Genomic DNA, 25,287 nt, shown 5'->3' on the forward strand with positions numbered 1-25,287 from the left:
TTTCCAAGTCAAGAAGATGAGTGGCTTGGAAGGGAACTTGCAGGGGTAGTGTTCCCACATATCTACTGCCCTTATCCTTCTAGATGGAAGTGGTCATGGGTTTGGAAGGTGTTATCATGAAGTATGTGGGAACCCAAGTATACAACTCACCTGGACTGGAATCACATCAGTGATGCGGACATAGTCAGGCAATGCACACAATCACATCCATTTCTTACTCTCTAAGGTGACAAAAATGAGGAAAACAATGGAAAATTTCTCTGAAAGCAGCATTCCATTGGTTAGCCCAGCAGGAACCAGGGGTGGAGCTGACTGGGAAATGGAGATTATTGGAAGGAAGTACATTAAGCCGAAGTTGACAAAAGGAAGTGAGACTGATCGGGAAGTGACAGTATGAACTGAGGGAGAATAGGGTGAATGATATAAACTGCAAAGCAGGGGGAAGAGACCTGGGGCATCTGGAAGCAAAGGCCAAAGGAGTGATGCCAATATTGGAAAGGTTTGGAAAGAAAAGTCCCATGTAGAATTGGATTGGTGAAGCAGAGATATTCTAATTATTATGAGCTGCTGGAAGAGAATCCATATTAACTGTTTTGAGATAGTGTTAGCCTTTTGACGGGCTGCATTTCTAAACCACAGATCTTAGTTGTGGTCCATAAATAGCACTGCGGCGTTGGTCCACTCTGTGAATTAAATAGGAATTCTTGGTCTTGCATTTAGCCAGGAATTCCAGCCTGCATCACAGAATCTGATCCTGAGCTTGGACTGGGGTAAGGAGGGAAATTTTTTTTCTGTTTTCTTTTCAAAGGGTTTAATAAAATCTTTTGTATATTACCAGGTGTTCAGAGCGCACCATAGTTCATGAAAAAGTATATATATATATTTAGGAAGTGGGTGCATGGAGAGCAAGAGGGGCAGTATCTGGAAAATGTATAACATCTTTTAAGTTTGTTCCCTGGCTGTCTGCTGATGTTTCGGGATAAAATTAAAGTATTACACCGAAAATTTGTATCAAAGACATAGCTCCAGAGAGTGAAAGAATGTTATGTCCAGTGTATATTTTCAGAAGTGTGAAGCTATGGTTCAAACTGTCACAGGTTAGTAAGATACACTATCCACACAAACAAACAAGTCTGACTATTCATCATTCATGATACTGTTGCCTGCACAGTGCTGGTGCCAGACCAAGTGCAAATCTAGACCTAATTGTGACCCTTAACACATTACTCTCTCTAAGTGGCAACGTACCATGTAATTGTATTAGGCAGGACAGTTTAGAGACCTAGCCATGAATCCTTTGTTAAAGTCTCACCCCTTGTAATTATTCCAATGCTTAAGTTGAAAGTACACGATGGTTGTACTTTTCAAAGGTTTTCGATCTGCTGGGATACAATGAAATGTTTTTTAATTGCATGTGCCAGGCATAAATTATCCAATAGTCTTTCAGAACAGAACGATGTAAAGGGCTGCTTACATTTCTTGCTTAACTACAACCTGCATTATTGCAAATGGAAGCCCATTTTCCACTATTTCATGATGAGGTCAAAAATAAAGAACTACTGCTTAACTTTGAGGTTTTGTTTTCAATTTCAGTTGAAGTTGTTGTGAAGGGAGAGATTTTAATAAAGGCTTTCAGCCACAGTATGGCTTTGATTTTAAATCGAGGCCAACTTGTAGGTCAGCAAAATATAGCAGGACCCTTCTAAAGTAACAGATCACTGTGACTACATCCATCCTGACTGTTGAAAAGCAGGCACCTAAACTATTGCCAGGATATTTTTAGCAACTGGTAAGACTTATTACTGCAATCAGACTTTTTTTAATGGGATTAAAAAGAAGAAAAAAGCTTTTTCCTTCATCAGTTTGGAGCTGATGTCAGGGTGAGAGGTGAAATGGTCATAATAAAACTTACACTGCTTGTCTCACTGTGAGACTGGCCCAGCTTGCAATGTTTAAATCACAATTTGAGGAATAAAAGGTGGGCACAAGCAAAAGCTACAAGTTCTGTTTGATAAATATACTGCTACCTTTCAGTCTAATCACTCCCTCTTTGATTCTCACCCTGTAACTGCCTAAATCTCCCAGAGAGGGAAAACAATGCAAATCAAAGCAGTGACACTTGGAAATGGGCATAAAAGTTATTTTTTATGATTCATTCGTGAGATGAGGGCATCATTCCCCATCACTAATTGCCCTGAGGACAGTTAACCACATTGCTACGAGTCTGGAGTCACATGTCCAACAAGACCAGACCAGGTAAGGATGGCAGTTTCCTTCCCTAAAGGAATATAGTCAACCAGATGGGTTTTCCCCCAACAATCGACAATGGTTTCGTTGTACATTAACTCCAGATTTTCACTGAATTCAAATTCCGCTATCCGCCATTGTGGAATTCGTACTTTGGTCCTCAGAACATCATCTGGGTCTCTGGATTAATCGTCCAGTGAAAATACCACTCAGGCCATCGCCTCCCCTTTGTTGGACCTTTGTTTTAAAGTGGACAAGACCAATCAGATTGTGTCATTCTCCATTTTTAATGATTCTTTTTTCTTTCTGGGTCACTGTTTCCCTGCAGACTGTGGGTTGCCATTCCTGTTAACATCACGAAAACAGTGAATGCCATCGCAAGCTCGCTGTCCTTCAAGACTGCTCCCCGAATACTGCCACCACAGCCCAGACAGTGTGATGATGCTGTTCCGTAAAAGACATAGATCTAGGTTGATGGGTTTTAGCGTCAGTTTGATTATAGCTAACAGATACTGCCTCAGGCAAAAGGCTTTCAGGTTTTTTTAAAAAATACACTTGTTCAATGAAAGGGGAGTGGCCAGTTCTTCCTGCGCAACACTTCTCTGGTTTAGTTTGGTTTGGTTTTAGCACAATAGTACTCTGAAGCTGCTGAACCCAAAGAAGCAGGTCCAGGTTGGTCCTCTCTCCCTGACTACTCTCCTGTAAGACTCTGTGTTTGATTTTACTTTTTGTGCCAAGGGGTGTTAATGGGGATTGTTGGAAGTATTTGGAACAGCATCATTAAGTTGAGACAATCTGTTGGGTTTTCAGATAGGTTAAGTTATGCAGTGTTCTGTTCAGTTTTTGTTTGTGTTTCATTCGCTAATCTTGTAATCAAATTATGTTTTGCTTAAAACTAAGTGGTTTGACCAGTAGCATCTCTCCTGGAATGTCCGTGTTACACCTGCTTAAAACAGCTAGCAAAGTTAGGATCTGGGCTACTTTCTTGAAATGTATTGAGTAGTTCTAGTCTGGTCTATAACACGGTGTCAGGCTCTGTACCTTCCTTCAGTCTGAGGTGAGGCAGAGGAGAGCAGTGGATCTGTAAAGTACACAAAAACATCTCGTGTAAGCCACAGTCCCTAAATAAGAAGCAAATTACTGCAGATGCTGGAATCTGAAACCAAAAGAGAAAATGCTGGAAAATCTCAGCAGGTCTGGCAGCATCTGTAAGGAGAGAAAAGAGCTGACGTTTCGAAACGTCAGCTCTTTTCTCTCCTTACAGATGCTGCCAGACGTGCTGAGATTTTCCAGCATTTCCTCTTTTGGGCCCTAAATAAGAAGCACAGTACTTACAGGGGGAGTTGATGAGCACAACAGACAAACCAGCTTAACAGCCGCCATCTTAGATTTGGAGCTGAGGAGGGGGAATGACGGGAGGGGGAATGGCAGGAGGGGGAATGGCGGGAGAGAGGAGAGAGCTTTTTGGGGACATATGGCCACATGAGACCAGGAAGCAGGGGGAGAATGCCTTTCTTTGATCCTTCTGTTACCGGGGAAACTGAGAACTTGACTGAGACCTGCATATGTACATGGAGTAATAATATTTTTACAATGTTGATCAATATACCGATTTTTATGTTTGTTTTATCGATTTTATGTTGATCCATGAATTTTCATAATTATATGCTGCTTGTTAATATGTGCTCTGTTACTTTGTTTTTGCTGGCATTTCTGATCATGTTAATTCTCAAATGTTAAAAGAGGGTCCCATCACAAAATATTTTGGGAAGCACCAGTCTCAATAAATGTTCAACACTCAATTCCGATGTCACTGGAAAGCTCAGAAGAGGGAAGACCTCTGCGAGGTCCAGGGGGTTCAGACTGCCTCATGTCATAACAATCTCAACATTTACTATTCCATTAGTAGCATTTTACAACTTATGTGTGCGTGTTGGGAAGGCTTTTCAAAGAGCAATCAAAATATGATTCATTGCGTTTATGTTGATTTGGAACTGCTTACAACCAACTGATATAAAAATAGTTTAATTGCTAAAGAGTTGGATGTGTTGTGTAGATATTAGCTGGTCTAACAAACAGTAATAGATGCCAAGTCCTTCCCAGTAACAGAAATAATTCCTGATGATTGATTGTTAACAGCTTACATTTGCCTATATTTATAGTCTGCAGTGTTTACAATCACTGCATTGCTTTGGAAAGAAATTAATTATAATATCTGTATCAACAGGAGTTCTCTGATTCAGGCTGGGATTTCAGTACCATTCTGTGGGTATATACCTGCAGAGGTTGCGCTGATACAATTGGGGAGGAAAAAAGTAGCCTGGATTGATGGACCATTCACTGGGTGTTTTGAAGTCTCTTATAGATACCTCCTCAGGCTGAATGGTGTCAGTTGCTCTGAAAGTGGATCCCATTGTGAAAGACTCGCAGTGAAAATGTCTGATCACAGGAAATGTCTAATTAGAGTGAGGCCAGAGTTCATGCCCTCTATTTCAATGATAGTTACAATTTTCCATTCTTTGCTTTCAGCTTGGTTGTGATTTGCAGACTTTGGAACCAATCCAAATGTTTGCTCCATTGATCACACCCTCACCTTTCAGTCGTGAGACTGTCAATTTGAGCCTCATTGAAGGGATTGAGTACAGGGCAACCTCGAATATCCAAACAACACGAACAGGGAGTATTTTGTTCGGATCATTGAATGTTTGAATCATCAAATTTCAGATAACATAGTTTACCTAAGCATCGGAACCTTGAGATCTTGTTTGGATAACCCAAAATTCAGATAATCAACGTTCGGATAATCAAGGTTGTACTGTATATAATATGCCTGACAATCCAATGTGTTACTGTAAGATGATGCATGAAACATTAAACAAAGGCCTCGTCTTGTCATTCAGTTGCCAGTGTTTCAGAAACTGTATTCTCACCCGGTCCAGGACAGTGTTTCTCCCTCAACCAGAACAAGTTTACTGACCATTCGTCTTGCACGTAGTTTGAGGGATCTGTTGCATACTATGTTTTGTGCAGTTTTGGACTCTTTATCTGACCGATGATGTTCTGACTGTGGAGAGAGTTGAATGAAGGTTTGCAAGACAGACTCCTGAGATAGCGGGACTAAGGTATGAAGAGAGACTTGATATGTCATGTCTTTTTTCGCTGCAGTTTAGAAGAATACTGAGGCAGTCTCATAAAAACCTATAAAATTCTAACAGGATTAAAGAAGCTAAAATTAGGAACGATGGTCCCAGTGACCAGGGGGTCCTGAACCAGGGTCTGGCTTTAGATTGGTTCAAGGCATAACAACTCCTCCCAGGTTTTTCTGGTCTGACTTCCTGAATCAGGAGTCACAGTCTAAGGATCCAGGGTAGTCCATTTAGGAATGAGATGAGGAAAGATTTCTTTACCCAGGGAGTAGCGAGCATGTGGAATTCACTACCAGAGAAAGCAGTTCAGGCCAAAACATTAAGTGTTTTCAGGAAAGAGTTAGATATAATTCTTGGGGTTAAAGGGAGCAAAAAGTATGGGAAGAAAGTGGACATGGGTTCTGAGTTGGATGATCAACCATGACTATGTTGAATGGTAGAGCATATTCAAAGGGCCTGTTCTTATTTTCTTTGCTTCTACGTTCATCCACATAACAATTATGTTACTGCTTCAAAGTAATATACTGGATATAAAACACTTGGGAGGTTCATTGGATAGACTGTAATACTATGCAAACTTAGTTTGCTTTGAGCAACCAGAGGCAGGGCTGCTGCCAACTCAACTGCATTATTATGTTGCTCCACCAAAGTCTTATCAAAACATGCTTTGCGGAATCTCCCTACTTTCACAATTTGGGGAAACAAAACTAATTAATTAATTAAGACTTTTTTTATTAAAATAAAGCAGAAAATACACAAGTCAATCAGAATCTGAAAGAACACATTATCGTGTAACCCTTAAATAAAACAAAGAACTACAGGTGCTGGAAATCAGAAACAAAAACAGAAATTGCTGGAGAAATTCAGCAGATCTGGCAGCACCTGTGGAGAGAAAGCAGAGTTAACGTTTCAATTCCAGTAACCCTTTAATGGGAACATTATTTATTATCTCACTGACTGGAACCATGCTACCTCTTCTCCTGGAAGAGAAACAAAAAGCATTTACAGGTATTTTATTGTGATAGACTTGAAATGCTAACTCTACTTTCTCTCTGCAGGTGCTGCCAGACCTGCTGAGTTTCTCCAGCAATTTCTGATAGTGTAATCCTTATTTTTTAACTCTAAGTAAGAGGGACTGATCCAGTCTCTGGTATTTTCCGAGTGTTTCATCTTCTTCCCTATGAAAACATTTGGCGATTCAAACTTAATCTCAACCCTCAGGATGAGGTCTCCTTTACAGTATGACAGTGGATGGTCTGGTTTTAGATTGGTCCAAGGCATAACACCTCCTCCCAGATTTTTCTGGTCTGTCTTCCTGAATTATTCCATCTGCCACCTTTATCTTCCTGGTGCAAGTTTTGGGCTGCCTTTAACCAAAAGGGTTTTCTTAAATTGCCATCTGTCCTGACCTCAAACACTCCGGTCAGTAAACATGATTTCCTTCAATTTTCAGGCTATCATTTTGCAAGTTGTACACACTCCACAGATGACTTAACAAAACTTTTAACATTTATTTCCCTAAAGTGACAGTTTAAGTGGTGGAGTGTGAAAAGCATTTTTTTTACAGTTTGTTTCATCCTTTCAGTTGAAGCTAAACTGTATGTAGTCTATTCTGATCTGCAGTCATTAAACGCAATAACGGCTTTACATTTCTTTTCCAGGAGAAATTCTTTTCCAGGTGGCATGGTGGTACAGTGGTTAGCACTGCTGCCTCACGATGCTAGGGACCTGAGTTCAGATTGCTTACTTCCAGTGTGGAAACAGGTCCTTCGGCCCAACAAGTTCACACCGACCCTCCAAAGAGCAACCCACCCAGACCCATTCCCCTACATTTACCCTTCACCTAACACTACAGGCAATTTAGCATGGCCAATTCACCTAACCTGCATATTTTTGGACTGTGGCAGGAAACCGGAACACCCGGAGGAAACCCATGCAGACATGGGGAGAACGTGCAAACTCCACACAGACAGTTGCCTGAGGCGGGAATTGAAGCCAGGTCTCTGGCGCTGTGAGGCAGCAGTGCTAACCACCGTGCCACCGTGCCGCCTGTTAAATTCCATCCTTGACCAACTGTCTGTGTTGAGTTTGCACATTGTCCATGTGGGTTTCCTTCAGGTGCTCCAGTTTTCTCCCACAGTCCAAAGCTGTGCAGGTTAGGTAGATTGGCCGTGCCAAATATTGCAGCAGAATAGGTGGGTTAACTGTGATAAAATCCCTATGTGGGGTTGGGATGCTGTTCAGAGGGTCAGTGCAGACATGATAGGCTGATTGGTCTCTTTCTGCACTGTAGGGATTCTATGATTCTATTCCATGAGAATAGGTCCTAGTCAGCTTGATAAGAAAAAAAGACTGTTGTCTTTAAATCAGCAGGGATTGGACATCCTCGTGCTACTATTAAACTACTTCCATATTGTTTCCAATTGGTTCAGAGACAGGGGTCTGTGTAATCTGGTGTTTATGCTGCAAAATTCATCCATCCTATCCTGGAAGCATATTTGTGAACCTGACCCCTGATAATATCGAAGCTTAAGAAGCATGAGGGGTTGAGTATAAAAGCTGAAAACCAACTCATGGACATCGATTGCCCAAAATCCAAACTAAAACAGTGACAAAATAAAATTCTTTAACCAACACAAAAGGGAGTCTGTAATTTCAGTAAAGAAATGTGGTAAAAGGGAAGCGAAATTTTTGATCGTAATTTATTTGAAATCTAATTTTTTTTTTGCTGGGGTATTTTGGCGAAAAAAAAAATGCTTAAGAGTCATCGGCTGAAACTTCCTGCAAAGTTTCAAATGTGAAATCCGCTGCAGATGTACAGGAAGAATTGCTTGTTTGAAGCAATTTTGAGCAACAAAGGTTCTGGTGATGTGTTTTCCTTTTAAACATAGCAGATGTGCAACTTATAGGTTAAGTGTACAAAGCAGGTCATGTTAAATGAAAACAAATGTACATTTTTCTTACCCAGAGGAGCCTATGTATTACTTTACATCGGTGAAACACAACTGTGGACAAAATGATTCAATTCCTGCAGTAGACTAATAGTTTGTAACCAGTCATTATTCTGGGCAGCCCCAGCCCTGGAAACACCTCCCTTTGTCTTTACATTTCTTTTCCCTTTCACTCTACTCATTAGTGTCGTCTCCAGTTGTTGTGTCAAAGAGCAGAACAACTGAGCCTCTTACAGCTGTTCAGATGAGTGCTTGCATGTGAAGAACTAATTTTGGGTCACGTTTATGTGTGTGTTTGACCTGGAAGTGCAATTATACAAAATCATATTAGGGTACAAAACCACAATCCATGTCAGCTTCTGTGCAAAATGACACAGGCAAGCAGATGGCTCGACTAAAATCAAATCCTGACATTTGTACTTCACTGTTAAAATAATACTTTAAATTGCCACATCTCTTAAAAGTATGGATGTCTTGCTGGAACTGGAAAGGACAGTGGTGAGACTGCACTGAGGGTATTAGAGTCATAGAATGTGCAGCACAAAAACAGACCCTTCTGTCCAACTCGTCCATGCCGACCAGATATTCTAGATTAATCTAGTCCCAAATTGCTAGCAGTTTCCCATATCCCTTTAAATCCTTCCTATTCATGTACTCATTCAGATGCCTTTTAAATGTTGTAATTGTACCAGCCTCCACCCCTTCTTCTGGCAACTCATTCCATACACGCACCACACTCTGCATGAAAAGTTGCCCCTTAGGTCCCTTTTAAATCTTTCGCCTTCCACCTTAAACCTATGCCCTCTAGTTTTGGACTCCACTACCCTGGGGAAAAAATCTTGGCTATTCACCCTATCCATGCACCCCGTGATTTTATAAACTTCTATAAGGTCATCCCTCAGCCTCCAATGCTGCAGTGAAAATAGCCCTGGCCCATTCAGCCTCTCCCTATAGCACGTACCCTCCAACCCTGAAGTTTGGGTCTCAGTACCTAATGTTTTGGCAGTGACTGAGGAATGGGTCACTGAGCTGATTCCCAGGATGAAAGGTTGATTCGAAACGCATTTGAGTTTAGAGGAATGAGAGGTGATCTTATTGATACGTTAAGTTATTGAGAGGGATTGACGGACAGGATAGTGGGAGTATGTTGCCCCTCATGACAGAATGTAGAAACAGGGAACGCTGTTGAAAACAAAAACAGAAATTGCTGCTAAATCTCAGTGAGTTACTCTCCACAGATGCTGCCAGACCGGCTGAGGTTTTCCAGCCATTTCCATTTTTGTTTCTGATTTCCAGCACCAGCAGTCATTTCAGTTTTTTGACGCTGTTTAAAAGTAAGGCCCACCCATTTAAGACTGAGATGAGAAAGAATTTCTTCTCTCAATGAGCATTAGTCTTTACCCTGTCCTCCCTTGGAGATCAGTGCAGGCCTGCTCATTGAATATAGTCAGACTGAGTTAGATGTTTGATTTCCAACAGGGTCAAAGGTAATGGGCTGCAAGCTGAAGAGGAGAGTTAAGGCCACAATCAAATCAGCCATGATCTTACCAACTGGACTCATCACATAAACACAGTGGCTACAAGAGCAGGTCAAAGACTAGGAATAATTTGGTGAGTAACTCACTTCCTGACTCCCCAAAGGAGTCCACCATCCACAAAGCACATGTCAGGGGTGTGATGGAATACTCCCCACTTGCCTGGATGGATGCAGCTCCAACAACACTCAATAAGCTTGATACCATCCAGGACAAAGCAGCCCACTTGATTGGCACCACATCCACAAACATCCACTCCCTTCACCACTGATGCTGATTTAGCAGCAGTGTGTACTATCTACAAGATGCCACTGCAGAAATTCACCAAAGATTCTTAGACAGCCTCTTCCAAACCCACAACCACTTCTATCTAGAAGGACAAGGGCAGCAGATACATGGGAACACCACCACTGCAAGTTTCACTCCAAGCCACTCACCATCCTGACTTGGAAATATCTCGTCGTTCCTTCACTGTCGCTGGGTCAAAATCCGTAATTCCCTCCCTGAGGGCATTATAGATCAACCGACAGCTTATGGACTGCAATGGTTCAAGAAGTAGTTCACCAATATTTTCTCAAGGGCAACTAGGGATGGACAATAAAAAAAGACTTGCCAGCCAGTGATATCCATGTCCCACAAGTGGCTCAGTGGTTAGCACTGCTGCCTTACACCGCTAAGGAGTTGAGTTCGATTCCAGCCTCAAGCGACTGTCTGTGTGGAATTTGCACAATCCCCCCATGTCTGCATGAATTTCCTCTGGGTGCTCCAGTTTCCTCCCACAATCCAAAGATATGCAGGTCAGGTGAATTGGCCAAACTAAATTGCCCATAGTGTTCAGGGATGTGTAGGTTAGGTGCATTAGTATAGGGATAAGAGGGTAGGGGAATGGGTCTGGTTGGGATCCCCTTCCGACGGTCGGTGTGGACTTACAGGGCCTGTTTCTACACTGTAGAGATTCTAGGATTAATTCAAATTAAGCAGGGCCTGAGGGGCCAAATGGTTTACTGCTGCTCATGTGTTCTCATGGAAATAAGCAGCTGATTTTTCATAAGAGCACACGGTAACTGCAGCCAAGAAAATTGTTTCATACCTACAACATCTGGGAACAACTTCACATATCGGAAGAAAGTCCGTTCATGGAAAAAGAGGTTATTTTTGAATGTAATTTTAAGCACATCTGATATCTCTCTGGAGGCTATAGTCACCATATGAACACTTCTGACCACAATGGTGCCCACAGGGAAAACACAGTATGCTTAAAATGAAGATCTAATTCAAAGTTGACAGAACGTCAAACATCAGAAAATAGGAAGCTTGTTTTTGTCCAAATTATTACTAGCCTTCTTGAGGTACCCCATATCAAGATGAAGCATAATCTAGACAGGAAAGTATGGCTTTCTGTTCTCTGTCGCATTTAATGAATTAGCAGACATTCTAAGTCTCCTCTGATTATCAGGTAAAGGTGGTACATTCTAATTGCTCATAACAATTGCTAGAAGTTTGCAGTATTTTAGCAACCGGTCAGATGGAAATAGTGAGCATGTCTTTGTTTTGATTACCCTTTGCTCGTAAAAACTCACATCTCCTCAACCCTAAAATTGTTGGAGCTAATATAACGCCCAATACTAATCTCCTGATTTAAGCTGGAAATCAAGTCACCACACGCACCAGACAAGTAATATAATACCTTTCAGCACATGAACTGACTAAGGGCAGCCTTCTTTGTTAAACCCTGAGGGAATATGCACTCAGGTCTTCTTGACCTGAACACAGTCTCTACAGGGATGGAAGTGGAAACAGGCCTCTTAATACAGAAAACATTGTATATATTGCTTTGCAGCAACTGGATTAAGAGTATAAATTTCATACAAAAATACAAAGATTTTAAAAAGACTTCACATTTTTCACAAAAATTTAATACATTCAGTTCAAAGGTCATGTACCTCCTTTAGCGTCCCATTAAATAGGCAACTGGTAAGCATTATCTCTTTAGCCCATGGGACTTTATTACAAAATGCACTATTCAGTGCATGGAGAGGTTACTGTCCCACTACATTATTCAGGCCTTAGTACATTCCCAGACTAAGAAGAAGGATAACATTTTTATTAAAATCAATGCCTCATTTTAAAGTGTGGAGATTTGCAAACCCATATCAATTTTAAAAAAGACCGATTTTCCTGAAAACATAACAGCATTTCTTCAAGAAAAACAAATTCAGTGAGAGTTTTTTTTTGGAAAGGACTATAAAGCCATTGACAGTTATTTAACTGAGAGCTTAACTGCATTTTGAGGTACCCATTTTAAATTGTTTTGATTTAGAAAATTACTGTCCTTATCCCACAAAGAATCATACTTTAGATCCTAATAACTGAAATACTAGCTTTATTTCACTTCAGTAAATCCTCTTACTTGTCTTCTCACTTGCCTCTGCAAGCTTTACTTTGTGTAATTTTTAAATTCTCGTTATTCTTATGTTTGCATGTTCCCAATTTCACCTCCTCCTACTTTGGCATCTATTTTCATTTTGTTTCTGCTGAACGACAAATCAAATACAAAGTACAGAAGGCCTCTCGAAAGATGATTTCCATACATGAGTGTGGCCAGAGCCAAGTCCATCACAGCTGTCAGTAGAGGGAAGCAAGAAGACTGAAAGAGTAAAAGTGATTGGGGGTTCAGTGATTCAGTGGTTAGAGGGATGAGCTGGCATTTTTCTGACCACAGACGTGAATCCCTAATGAGTTGTAGCTTTCCTGGTGCCAGCGTTAAAGATGTGACTGAACAGCTGCAGACTACCCAAAGAATTTGTAGGGGTGGGGGGAAAGAGAGAGAGAGAGAGAGAGTGTGCCTGTGTGTGTGTGTCTGTCTGTCTGTTTGTCTGTCTGTGTGTGTGTTTGCTTGTGTGTGTTTGTCTGTCTGTGTGTGTGTGCGTGTGTGTATGACATTGTGCATGTCTGTACCAATGACATGGATGGAAAGAAGGATGTGATCCTGCAGTCAGGATTGCACAGAGACTCATAGGGTGATGTGAGCAATGGTGACATTTCTCAATGGTGACATAAGAATTTCTTGCTCCACCTTTTATGCTTTTTCTGAGCATTAATTAATTTTTTATTAATTTTTCTAATTGACCTGTTCAGAAATGTTATTACACCATCTCTGGAGTAGGTGGGAGTTGAACCAAGGTAGTAGGAGAAAGTGAGGACTGCAGATGCTGGAGAGTCAGAGTCGAAAAGGATGGCGCTGGAAAAGCACAGAAGATCAGGCAGCATCTGAGGAGGAAGAGAGTCGACATTTTGGGCATAGGCCTTTCCTGATTCAGAGGTAGAGACACTACCACTGTCTGACAAAACCCCTCAAGAGAGGTGAGCTACTTGCTACACTGCAAGAAGTTATCAATTAAAGGAAAATTAAAAGAGGTAAAAAAAGCAAGACATTTAGAATTCTTCGTTTGGACGTCAGAGTGGGAAGATGGTGGCTGCAACCAGATGATCAGCACCAAACAGCATCTCAGGCATGTTCCCCCAGGCATCAGGCTCACACATGCCCTATCCAAGAACACTGAGATCCAACACTTGCCAACCATACATACATAGCATGGCACCTTTCCCAACCACTTGCAGGCCATTTAGGAAGCACAGATTGACATTGCAGGGCTCCCTGGCTCTAGGTTTGAAAGGCTGCAGCAGTGACAGACACAAGACACTCAAAGTGGATCAGGCTGCATCTCAGAGCTGCTCATTTGGTCTCTCAGCACTCACTCACTTCACACCTACCTCTGTGCTTACAGCGCCCATGAATTGTTCTCAGTGTTGCCTGTCTTGTGACCTCCTTTGCACAGACACACAGATGGGCTGCTCCTCTGATGGACTCCATCCGGGATGGGGGTGTAAGAGGTCAATCTAACATCCACAACATCTGCCAGCTGCCTGCATAGCAAACACGCTGCATGTGCATCTAACCAATAGGCCATGTTGGAACTAGGTGAGGGTTAGTCCTCGGGCAGGTGTCACTTTCGGTTCGGGGATCCCAGTGCTGTCAGGCAGGGGCACAGTCCCCATGCAATCCAGGATCACTTATCCCCTTAGGCTATTCATGGTCAGGAGATGTGTCTGACTTGAGTCCAGGGAGTAGGGAATGATCAGTGCTGTCAGGCCTGCAGCAATAGTCACGTATCGTCAGCATGGGATCAGATATGGCTACAGCGGGATCTGAGAGATGTCACAGGGATGCAGCAGGTAGTTAACCAAGTGATAAGACAAGGGTGACAAATCTTGCCAGGCCTTGTGGCAAGAATCCTCCCAAAAAGCTCAACCTGACTTAGCTATAAAAAGTGAGGTGCAATCCTTTGTGTCTACACTTGGACCTTCCCCCTCCAGCTTCTCTCTCCTTGTGGTTCTTCTGAAATTGCAAACTGGGGTCCTGAAGGGCATTCCTGATGAAGGGCATTTACTCAAAACATCGATTTTCCTGCTCCTCGGATGCTGCCTGACCTGCTGTGCTTTTCCAGCATCACTCTCATCTTGACTCTAATCTCCAGCATCTGAAGTACCCACCTCCCCCTGAAATCGCAAACTGTTCTGCTTGGACAAAAGAAGCTTGAGAGGAGGTTTGACAGAGGTGGATTGAAAATTATGAGGGGTCGGGACAAAGTAGACGAGGAAAAACTATCCCCTTTTGGTGGAAGGATTGAGAACAAAAGGCATCCACTTCAGATGATTGGTGACATGAGGAAAAACCTTTCATGTGGTGAGCATGGGCGAAGGAAGAAGCAGGAGCCAGTCTGTCCAAATAGGTTTCTTCACAATATCTAGTCCATCAGAATCACCATATTCTTTCCCCAAACAGAACAAGCTGCTCTGAATCACAAATAGAGGATTTATACTCAATTAACACAGCTTTTGCAACATTAACGCATGGAGGGGGAAGGAATTAAACTGGTTAAGAGTCTCGTTGAGCAGGGTTGCCTGCTGAGATTTCCCAATCAACCAGAGGGGTTTGGGGTGATGGGGGAGACGGGTGGAGGTCTGGCCAACAATTCTAGAAGGTGATTCCTACTGGTGGGCTTGTGTATATTCAGTGCTGGGAGGCTGTGGCCTCTCCCAGCTTGGGTGGAAATACAGGGCTCCCCTCACCTTTTTACTGAGACGCTATCCCAGTCATTTACTTTTGTACTGTAAACGCGTGTATCTCTGAATATGGAGGACCTCTCATTGGTTCTCTCTAACTTCTAGAACCATGCACTGCCCGTAATTGGCAGTAGACAAGAAAGTTCAGCTTAAATTTGAGACACTCTCACTGGAAAATCTTGAATCTAGTCTGTTTCCCACCAGACAGTTTGGGATCTGAAAACAGTCATGGTAACAATTCAGCATTAGGTTTCTGATGCCTTGGGTGTCATCGAGGGCATAAGGAACTACCCTGTGTCAATGGAAGAAAAACTACTTTGCCATTTTCAAATGGATACCTAGTAACTTCTAAAATGTAAAGTGGATTGCAGTGTTCTGAGTTTTAATAGGGATGTAAGGAGATATTAAAGTTTCTTGACCAATTTTGGACTAGAGCGCAGCCATTTTGATTGCCATGTGGGGGCTTGGGGACAATTTTACAACCTGCAGTCTTAGACTTCAGATGTTTCACTCCTCAATAACAAAGAAAGTGAAGCCCAGTTTTCCTCTGCCTTGACAGCAGTTCGATCCTTCCCTCATGTGGTAGGGAATATTTGCACTGAGCTCCATATCTCAAAATGCTGCGTGGGTCTGAATTCAAAATATCACCTTCTGCAGGGTGATCCCCACGGATCACATGGTGGCTCTTAGCCAAGTCAGGTACCACTCTGCTGGCTTCAGGATTAGTGGACAGAAGAAGTGTGAACAGAGCCAAGGATCACAAGGAGCAAGCAGTAGCAAGCAGAGTGGCCTGGACTCTGCGTCATTGTCAGGAGAACTCATGAGATGAGCCTATATCAGTGGTAGGGAAGTGATTGGAGAAGGTTCTTAGCGACATTCATTTGGAAAAAAATGGACTTATTAGGGATCGTCAGCATGGTAGGGTTTTGTCTCACAAACTTGACTGAGTTTTTTGAGGAAGTGACAAAGGTGCTTGATGAGGGTGAGATAATGGATATTGCCTACATGAACTTTATTAAAGAATTTAAGAAGATCTATCATGGTTCAAGAGATCAAATCACATGGAATCCATGGTGTGTTAGCAAGTTGGATACAATATTGGCCTGGCCATAGAAGACAGATGGTAATTGTGAAGTGGTGTTTTTCTGACTGGAGGTCTATGATCAGTGGTGTCCCACAAGGATCAGTGCTGGGACCTCTGTTGCTCGTTTTATATATATATATATAAATGATTCAGATAAAGATGGAGGTGATCTGACTAATAAGTTTGCAGAAGACACAAAAGTTGGTGGAGTTGTGGATAGTGAGGAAGGATAACAATTCTTGCAGTAGGATATCAATCAGTTGGAAAGTTGTGCAGAGAAATGGCAAATGGAGTTTAATCCAGGTCGGTGTGAGGAGATGCATTTTGCGAGTTCAAATCCAAGAGGAAAGTATACACTAAATGGCCGGACACTTAGGAGCATTGATATACAGAGATTTCTTTGGGTCCAAGTCCATAGCTCCCTGAAATTGGCAACTCAAGTGGATAAAGTGGTAAAGAAGGCAAACAGCATGCTTTCCCTCATTGGCCAGAGCATCATGTTGTAACTGTTTAATACATTGGTCAGGCCACATGTGGAGTACTATATGTAGTTCTGGTCATTGCACTATAGGAAGGATATGGAGGATTTGGAGGGGGTACAGAAGAGGTTTACCAGGATGTTGCCTGGATTGGAGTGTATTAGCTATAAGGGGAGGTTGGATAAACTTGGATCATTTTTGCTAGAGTAATGGAGGCTGAGAGGTGACCTGATAAAGGTATATAAAATTAGGAGAGACATTGATAGGATGACTATTTGGAGTCTCTTTCCCAGAGTGAAAATGTCAAATACTAAGGGTGTAAGTTGAAGGTGAGGGGGGAATGTTTAAAGGAGATGTGTGAGGAAAGTTTTTCCACAGAGGGTGGTGGCTGCCTGGAACTGGGGAGGTGATAGAAGCAGGTATGAAAGCAACATTTAAGAGGCATTTAGACGGATGCATGGATAGACAGAGAATACTTGGATATGGATCATGTGCAGGCAGATGGGATTAGTTCAGAATGGCATCATGGTCAGCACAGCCATGATGGGCTCAAGGGCCGGCTGTACTGTTCGATGTTCTATATTCTAAATAGAGGAGTACAATGGTTGACACTAAAACAATTGGTCAGCACAGTACAGTCCTTAAGGCTTACAGTTTTGACCAAGCATTTGGCCATCTGACGCATTTCTTGACAATTGGACTTTTCATTTCAACAGATTCTTAGCATCTAAAAAAACCCATGACAGCCAGGAAGCTGCCCTCAATGAGCTAACCTTCAATCCAGGGGCTGTGTGTGTGTGTGTGTGTGTGTGTGTGTGTGTGTGTGTGTGTGTGTGTGTGTGTGTGTGTGTGTGTGTAGACCAGATCTTTTGTGTGTAAGAGTGTGTGTATCTAGCTTGGCCAACATGATGAATAACAACTGCAGAACCATGCCCCAGTAAAGCTTATTACCGGGCCTCAGCATCGGTGCCTGTGTAGATTTGAAGTGTGTGCCAGATGGTCTGCAATGTCTTGACTGAGAAATGGACAGTAGAGGTTTAAAATGATCAATAAGCATCATTAAGAATCCAAATCCACTGGGCAAAATTGTTTATTAACATTTTCCAGACCTGGATTAGAGAGGTTGGCTGTGAAACTTGAAAGGGGCTTTTTTTTTTGGCATCGACCCCATTCCAGCATTAATGCTACAAGCATCAACATGGTTTTGTTTTCAAACGTTACTGTGCTATGATTAAACACAGAGCACTGTCTTTAGGTCTCGATTTCCCTGAGGTAGGGATCAGACAAAATGCACGTAAGACAGCATTCTGAAACCCCACAAAGAGCTGTGACATTTAGTGTGAAAACCATCTGGGGATGTATGCTCCTCAGGCCATGTCTGGCTAATTGGGGACAAGCTGCTGGTTGCACAGCACTAGGCAGACGGCCCAGTGGGGAGGGAATCAGTTCATGCCTGCTGCCTCACCACCCTGGGTGGGGCAACAGTTATAAACCTATGTCACCAGGGCCCTCCTGAATGAACAAGGAGATATCTCTTAAGTATTCGCCTTTGGCTGGGGACAGATGATACATCCTGAACAAGGCTGGACTTGATGCTTGCCTCTTTCATAATGTGTGATCGCTTCTCAGTATCTATCCTTCTATAAGACCATAACACGTAGGAACAGAAGTAGGCCCTTTAACGCTTCAAGTCTGCTCTGCCGTTTAATGGGAACATGGCTTTTCCCCACAACCCTCGATTCCCTTTACAGATTAAAAATCTCCTTATCTCAGCCTTAAATATACTCAACAACACAGCCTCAACAGCCCTTTATGGTAAAAAGTCCCACAATTCACTACTTTCTGAAGAAGAAATTCCTCCTCATCTCTGTCTTAAATGTGCGACCCCTTCTGCTGAGACTCTGTGTTCTCTGGTCCTAGATTCTCCCACAAGGAGAAACAGCTTTTCCACGACTTCCCCACAAAGTCCCTAAGAATATTGTCCTATGGATTATAAAGTGAAATACTATCTAAAGTATATATTTCTAATTCATGAATGTTAGAAAAAAAGCAAAGTTTGGATTTATGACAAATTTGTTGGAACTGAGTCTTCTCAAGTGTTTTTTTTAGAAAACTACTGTATTTCAATGGTATGTAACTTCAGTTGGGAATGGCGTATATCAGGAATATGGGTGAGTGCTATCTATAACTGTCTATTCATTTTGGGATGTTGCATGGTGGTCCCCCTTAAACACTTTCCGCTCACACGTCAACATTATGCTATCTTAAGTAGAATTGTTTTATATTTACAAGCATCAAAACTACTAAGCAGTAATATGCCTTCCCACTAAAACTAAAATCTAAGGAGGCCTGGCTTATAAAACACCCCATTAACAGCAGTAAATGGCAATTGCACAAACACCACCTAATAAGTTGATCTCAGCTCCTATAGATGGCACAAGTTAAGATTAACCAACACTTAAAAACCTTGTTAACATCAGAGAACTCTGAGAAACTACATTTTTTGCAGTTAGAAGTGATCTGTTTTGTGGTTGTCAAGGTGTAACTTCTGCATAATATTTTTCACAGAGTCAGGTTCTTGGTGAAACAGATGTCTTTAAGTTCATTTACAATACTATTTGCAGAGATGCAATATCACAGACTTATGCAGATAATCAGTATTCTGTGTTTATAGGTGTTAAGGTACATTACATACACAAAGCTGACTGACTGAAGACACGACTCTGACTATTTCAGTGAACATGAGGCAGGTACTTTATACCAAAACATCATGTCTTAAAGTTATAGCCCTGTCTGATCTCGAATCTAGGATGTAATACAACAGTACAGACGGTGAGGTGGTAGAGAGGAAAATGCACAGATTCATTAAAATGCTGCTGGCATGAGAAAATTCAAAGAAGGATTTGAATAATTGTGCCAGATTTCATTGCAAGGGCAAATTATAGGGTGATCTGTCAGATGGACTTTATAATTATAAAGGCTGGGACAGAGTGGATAGAAAGATTGTTTGCATTAAATGGTAGGAATAAGAATTATATAAGGTTAAATACAAGAGATTTAGCACAGAGGCAAGAGAAACATTTTTACATGGAACATTTTGATGATGCATGATTCACTACCAGAATTATAAACAACGTAGGAATTGTATCAATATTTCAAAAATAATTTTGCTCCAGAGTTGAAGAGAAGGGAAATGGGAACTTGCCTAATTATGTGGAGAATAAGCATTATTGTGTGGAATTTCTATGCAGTTCTACATTAAAAAGGCCCACGTTCTAAAGCATTTGCAAGATAGTGATGCCAAACATGATCATTGTCTTCTCAAACAAGGTGCTGAGGGAAAGTCAAGTGGCCAGCTATTGCTTGGCTTTCTACTCTGGCTCATTCTTTTCTCTTAGAGCTGCTACTGTGCTTCCTTAATACAGGAGATGTGATGGGATTTGTAAAATGCTAGCAGAAGGTGAAAATAAATTACTTATAATAGTGTTAGTGAAACTACACTCCACCCTAATTGGAACCGTAAAACCTTGAATTCAGTTCGCTTTCAAAAATGTTTTTTTGCAGAAACTCAGATACTAAAAAACCAAGCTCTCAAAGCTGTTGTATGGATTCTAAGACACTGGAAGAACATCATTTAAACAAAAGCACATAACATCTAAGTGATGCCAAAAACACAGTAAATGCCACTTCACAATATGCCACAAACTGCTAACAAATTCACCATTTCATTTGCAGCATCCATTTGTTGGGGTGCAAGGTTATGATAATGATCAAATCAGTGATTATTTAGTGAAATATAAGCCATGATGACTGTGTCTGACACACTGAACAGATTAACCAACCCATAGAAAAACCAAGACATTCCTCATGATCTGCACATGATGCTCTTCACTACAAAACATTTTCAATGTTGATCTGTTATGTTTTGGCCAGAATCAGTATGAACATTTGCAGTCAGCAATTGCTGGTAATGAGTAATGAAAAGTGTTGCAAAAGATCATTATCCAGAGATGGCCTGACAGTATTAAAGAAATACAAGAGAAGATTTTTTTCATTTTAGCCATACAAAGATGAATTTGGTTTATCATGACAAGTCATTGTCAAGGGCAAACAACTCCTAATAACTAATACGTTAAGCCAAGATATCATATCCGTGGTATACCAGGGACACAATGGTATTGAATGCACAAGATGGGTAGCACATTACTGGCCAGAGATGAATTTGGCTATTCAACAGTTTGTGAGTGCATGTCAGACACATCAATCCCAGCAGTAGTGAGAGCCTCTAAAACCTCGCAATGTTCTTTCTGAAACATCTAAACTTAGCAACAGATCTATTCATGGTGCACAGGGAAGATTTTAACCTTGTGACAAATTACTTCTCTAGGTTTCCCACTTTTCGACATCTCATCAACACATTGAGCATGACCATTGTTGACACAAAGGGCACTATTTTCATGATATTCAGTGTCCCAGATCAGATATTATCGGACAATGAACCGCAGATAACAGGCAAACCATTTCAGTTTGTGCACAAAGTTGTGAGTGACCCATATCATGTCGTTACCCAACTATCCACATTCAAACAATCTCGCAAAACATGTGGTGCATACTATGGAATCAATGATCATTAAGTGACAAACAACAAAGCACGATATTCATATCACACTGCTGTATTTTTGTGCAGCACCAATGGCATAGGGAATACTGCCCTCAGCATCACTTCTGCTTGGAAGGCAAGTGCAAACAACATCTCCCAGCAGCAATTGTCTACCCATTCCAGATACAGGACATTCTTCTTCTCTGACAGAAGAAATGATAAGCAAGAAGGTAGTGAATGACCAAAACTGCGCATTGGGTAGAGAGTACAGGTTAGAAATACAAATATTTAAATACAGGCAAACAATTTCAAAATATGCAACCAGCCCTGATCATATGAAGACATTCCTGGTCATAGTGCTACAGTATAAAAGGGCAGAGGTCAGGTCAGGCCAACATATAAGTAACCAATCAAACTGATAACAGAAAGAAGAGCTCTCTGACAACGATTGTACGGTGACATTCAGTGACAACAAAAAAAAACAGTCAGATGACCAACTTGTGAAACAAGTACATAAGAGTACAAGGTATGCCTTCCTAGACAGGGTATGTGCACACAACATTAGGATGAGTTTCAAACCTCCAAAAAAGTTGAACTTTGAACTATTTGTCTTGTAAACAATGTTTTACCTTTTCATATAATTATTGAATTGGCAGCACATACTTATGTTAACCATATGTATCTGTGTCAGATAAATTTTTAACTTTGATGAAGAGGGTTGGATATTATGCCTCATGGTTGGTATGTCAGTCCACCTTTCATAGACATACTTATGATGTCATAGTATATACTGAAGATGTAAAGGTCTTGCACCTCAATTTACCTCAGATTACTTGAAGTACAACATTCTGCTGGAAGCATACTTCTCCCTCTCTTGCAATCTAAAGGTTTAATGTTAGCCTAGACACTATATGCCTCAGGAATGTAATGTTTGTACATAATTATTAATTTGTAGCAAATGTCTCTTGAATTCTTCAATACCATAATAGCTACACCTTTTTTTTGTAATGGGAAGAAATACTAGCATTGTCACATCAAGTAAAACATCCTGCTGGAGGCAAGCTTACATTAATAAGGAGGGACAATGTCCACTCTAAAGACCCTTGAAATGTGAAGCCCGGAACATTGTCACTTATGGAATTCTCTTGCTCGATTGTTGCGAAGTATCAGCCATTCCATTAATATCTCTCTGGCATTATTTCAATCAAGTCAGAGGAAGGGACCCTCTTCCAGTTGGCATGCATGATTCTTTCTTTATCCTTCAAGCCATAGCTTTAGCTGTTTTATAATATTTATTATGTGCTGATTTGCAGTTAACTTATAAACCCCAGAGAAAAAGAACTGGTGGGAATTTGGTTAAGATTTTAGTTGAAGGCATTGCTTTAAAATCTTTCTAAGAGAGGAGGCGTCAATTTCCTGTGAACCAACTTCCATATAAAATTTAATTGGGATTCAGACAAAATGATTTCCTTACCCATCAGCCTTATGGACTGTAGCCATGGGAATACATGGTGCTACGACAGCTTCGCCACTCATTACTGAAGTTATTCTGTACCGCTCATTTTCCACAATATCTGTTGTCCCTTATGGTATGATAAGTGCTACATCTTCCTGTGCCTTGCCTACTCTTAAAGCAATTCCAGAATGAGGAAGCTAATCTACGCATATAAAATACCCCTGAGATTGTGGATAATAGCAGTATCAATCATATAATGGAGCTAATAATACTCTCGGTTGCCGTTGGCTGTGGAAGCTGCCCTGTGTATATTGCATAAAATAAGCTATAGCATGCGCAGTTATCTAAAACTCTTGAATAACAATAGAAATTTCCATCTGCTGGATGTTTCCTGGATGATATGGGAAGGTCCTTACAGACCAAAAAGCAGCAAACTGCATTCCTGCCTGATTGGAAAAGATCGTGTGCTCAATCCGCCAGAGAGAATCATGTCTGCCAATGATTCTAGATCTTCCAGAGACACCAGTAGAGCCTCATTTACCTTAATGTCACTGGTGGCGGTGCTGCTGTGAGGTAAATGCAAATTGAAATAGTCAATAATATTAGTAATTGGTTTCTTTATAGCCACGCACAGCACATCATTAGTACAACCTGAGACAGATGCAAGTGTTGAGGTGACTACCCATGAGTTGTATTTGTGGATCCATTTGTAAGCAGTATGCAACAAAGAATTTTTCATGGTTTCAACATGAAAAACAACAACTTGACAATTTAATGGGTTTTCATTGTTGATATCTTTTTAAGTTACAAACGTGCGTAAACGAACATAAAGCGACCGCATTGCTGAAACCCCTCATTTTAAGCATGCTCCAAACATTTCATTCTGAGACTGACAACACATTTGCAAGTCTAATGCTTGCTTCAATCTCTGCAAGCTAAGGAGCACAATGCTTTCAGGAGAGAAAGATAAATGATACAGTCGGCATTTAATGCTTTCAATGAATCTGCACCCATTCCATATGCCAGCAACATATTCCATACTTCAATGACTCTATAAAAAAGTACATTCCCAAGTCCTAACATCGTTTCATAGTTTTGTAAAGTACACTTCCTGAAGCTCTGTGGACTACCTAACTCAAAATTGCCTATCTATTTCAATCAATCTAATCTTTCCAACAATTTAGAAAATGTTAGTTGTCTCTCCTTGAAGTCCTCATTTTTACTCACAGTAAAATGAACCCTGTTCTCTCAGCCAGCCCTAACAACTGAACATCCCTGAAGCTGGGACATGTGTTAAACTCACTCAGGTTACTTACCCCTGTCAGAAAGTGGTGAAGAAAGTTATGGTTCTGAATTTTGAGCTGGCTCCACTAAGCAGCTAGCAACAATGGTTTTGTGGGACTGATGGGAGCACTTGCATTGTGGGAATTTTCCCTGAGTGCCAGGACTCTGCAGTTGCTTTCTGACCAGGTAAAGCCAACATCAGGAGGAAATGTAACCTGTAAAGGCTGCAGTACCCATCTTTGGCTTTCCTTGTGGTGCCAGCAGGAGGCAGTGTGCTCTTTCTTGGCCCCATAATGAAAGCTTAATTCCTCCCCTTTCCACGAAGGTGAGTTTCCTCTAATTTTGCTATCTACCTGGACTTTGGTTAGTTACCCTGGCTTTGTCATTTTCTGGGGCAGTGAGTGAATTTCTATCTCAGTTCACAATGCACTACCCCAAAACCTATTGGACTAAAGATTAAATATTCCACTTGTGGTGTGCAAGAGCCTTGTATAAAGACAATGCTTAATTTGTGTCCATTTAACATGGCAAAGCTTATTTGTTTTGGGTTCAGAAAAGATTTACAAGGATGTTGCCAGGGTTGGAGGATTTGAGCTATAGGGAGAGGCTGAAGGGTGACCTTATAGAGGTTTACAAATTATGAGGGGCATGGATAGGGTAAATTGGCAAAGTCTTTTCCAGAACTAGAGGGCATAGGTTTAGGGTGAGAGGGGAAAGATATGAAAGAGACCTAAGGGGCAACTTTTTCACACAGAGGGTGAAATGGAATGAGCTGCCAGAGGAAGTGGTGGGGGCTGGTACAATTGCAACATTTAAGAGACATTTGGATGGGTATATGAATAGGAAGGGTTTGGACGGATATGGGCCGGGTGCTGGCAGGTGGGACTAGATTGGGTTGGCATAACTGGTCGGCATGGACAAGTTGGACCGAAGTGTCTGTTTCCATGCTGTACATCTCTATGACTCTATGACTATGTCAATGGTCAAGAACATTCAATGATTCTCATACTGTAATCCAATGTTCCCTCTCCCTCTCAGTCGCCTTCAGTTCTCAACTCTGTACTGGTGCATTACCATGCATCCTCCAATAACAAAAGACATCTACCAGACCTTAATTCATTTCCCCCAATGCAGCTACATCTACCTGCAATCTACTTCCTCATTTAAGGCCTCACAGCTGCACATAACATGTTGTCTCCATTAGTACCCTCATTCAGATTGTTGAGCAAGATAGTAGTGCTCAACAGTGCTCAACACTGAACCTTGTCATAATAAGCCTGCTGGAAGGGAATTGCAGACTGGAAAGCCATGATGGCTGGTGTCTTCTGACACTGACTGAGGGGTGCAGCACAGAGAAGCGAGAAATATGAAGTAAGGC

At 41.4% G+C, this 25,287-nt stretch overlaps 1 protein-coding gene across 6 annotated transcripts in view; it reads left to right on the forward strand.

The window, feature by feature from the left end:
• The window catches only part of sema6d (semaphorin 6D), a 295,419-nt gene that overhangs the window by 191,702 nt on the left and 78,430 nt on the right, over positions 1-25,287 (forward strand). The window lies entirely within an intron of this gene.

The sequence above is a fragment of the Chiloscyllium punctatum genome, chromosome 48 (assembly GCF_047496795.1).
Source record: "Chiloscyllium punctatum isolate Juve2018m chromosome 48, sChiPun1.3, whole genome shotgun sequence".
Classification (NCBI taxonomy): domain Eukaryota; kingdom Metazoa; phylum Chordata; class Chondrichthyes; order Orectolobiformes; family Hemiscylliidae; genus Chiloscyllium; species Chiloscyllium punctatum.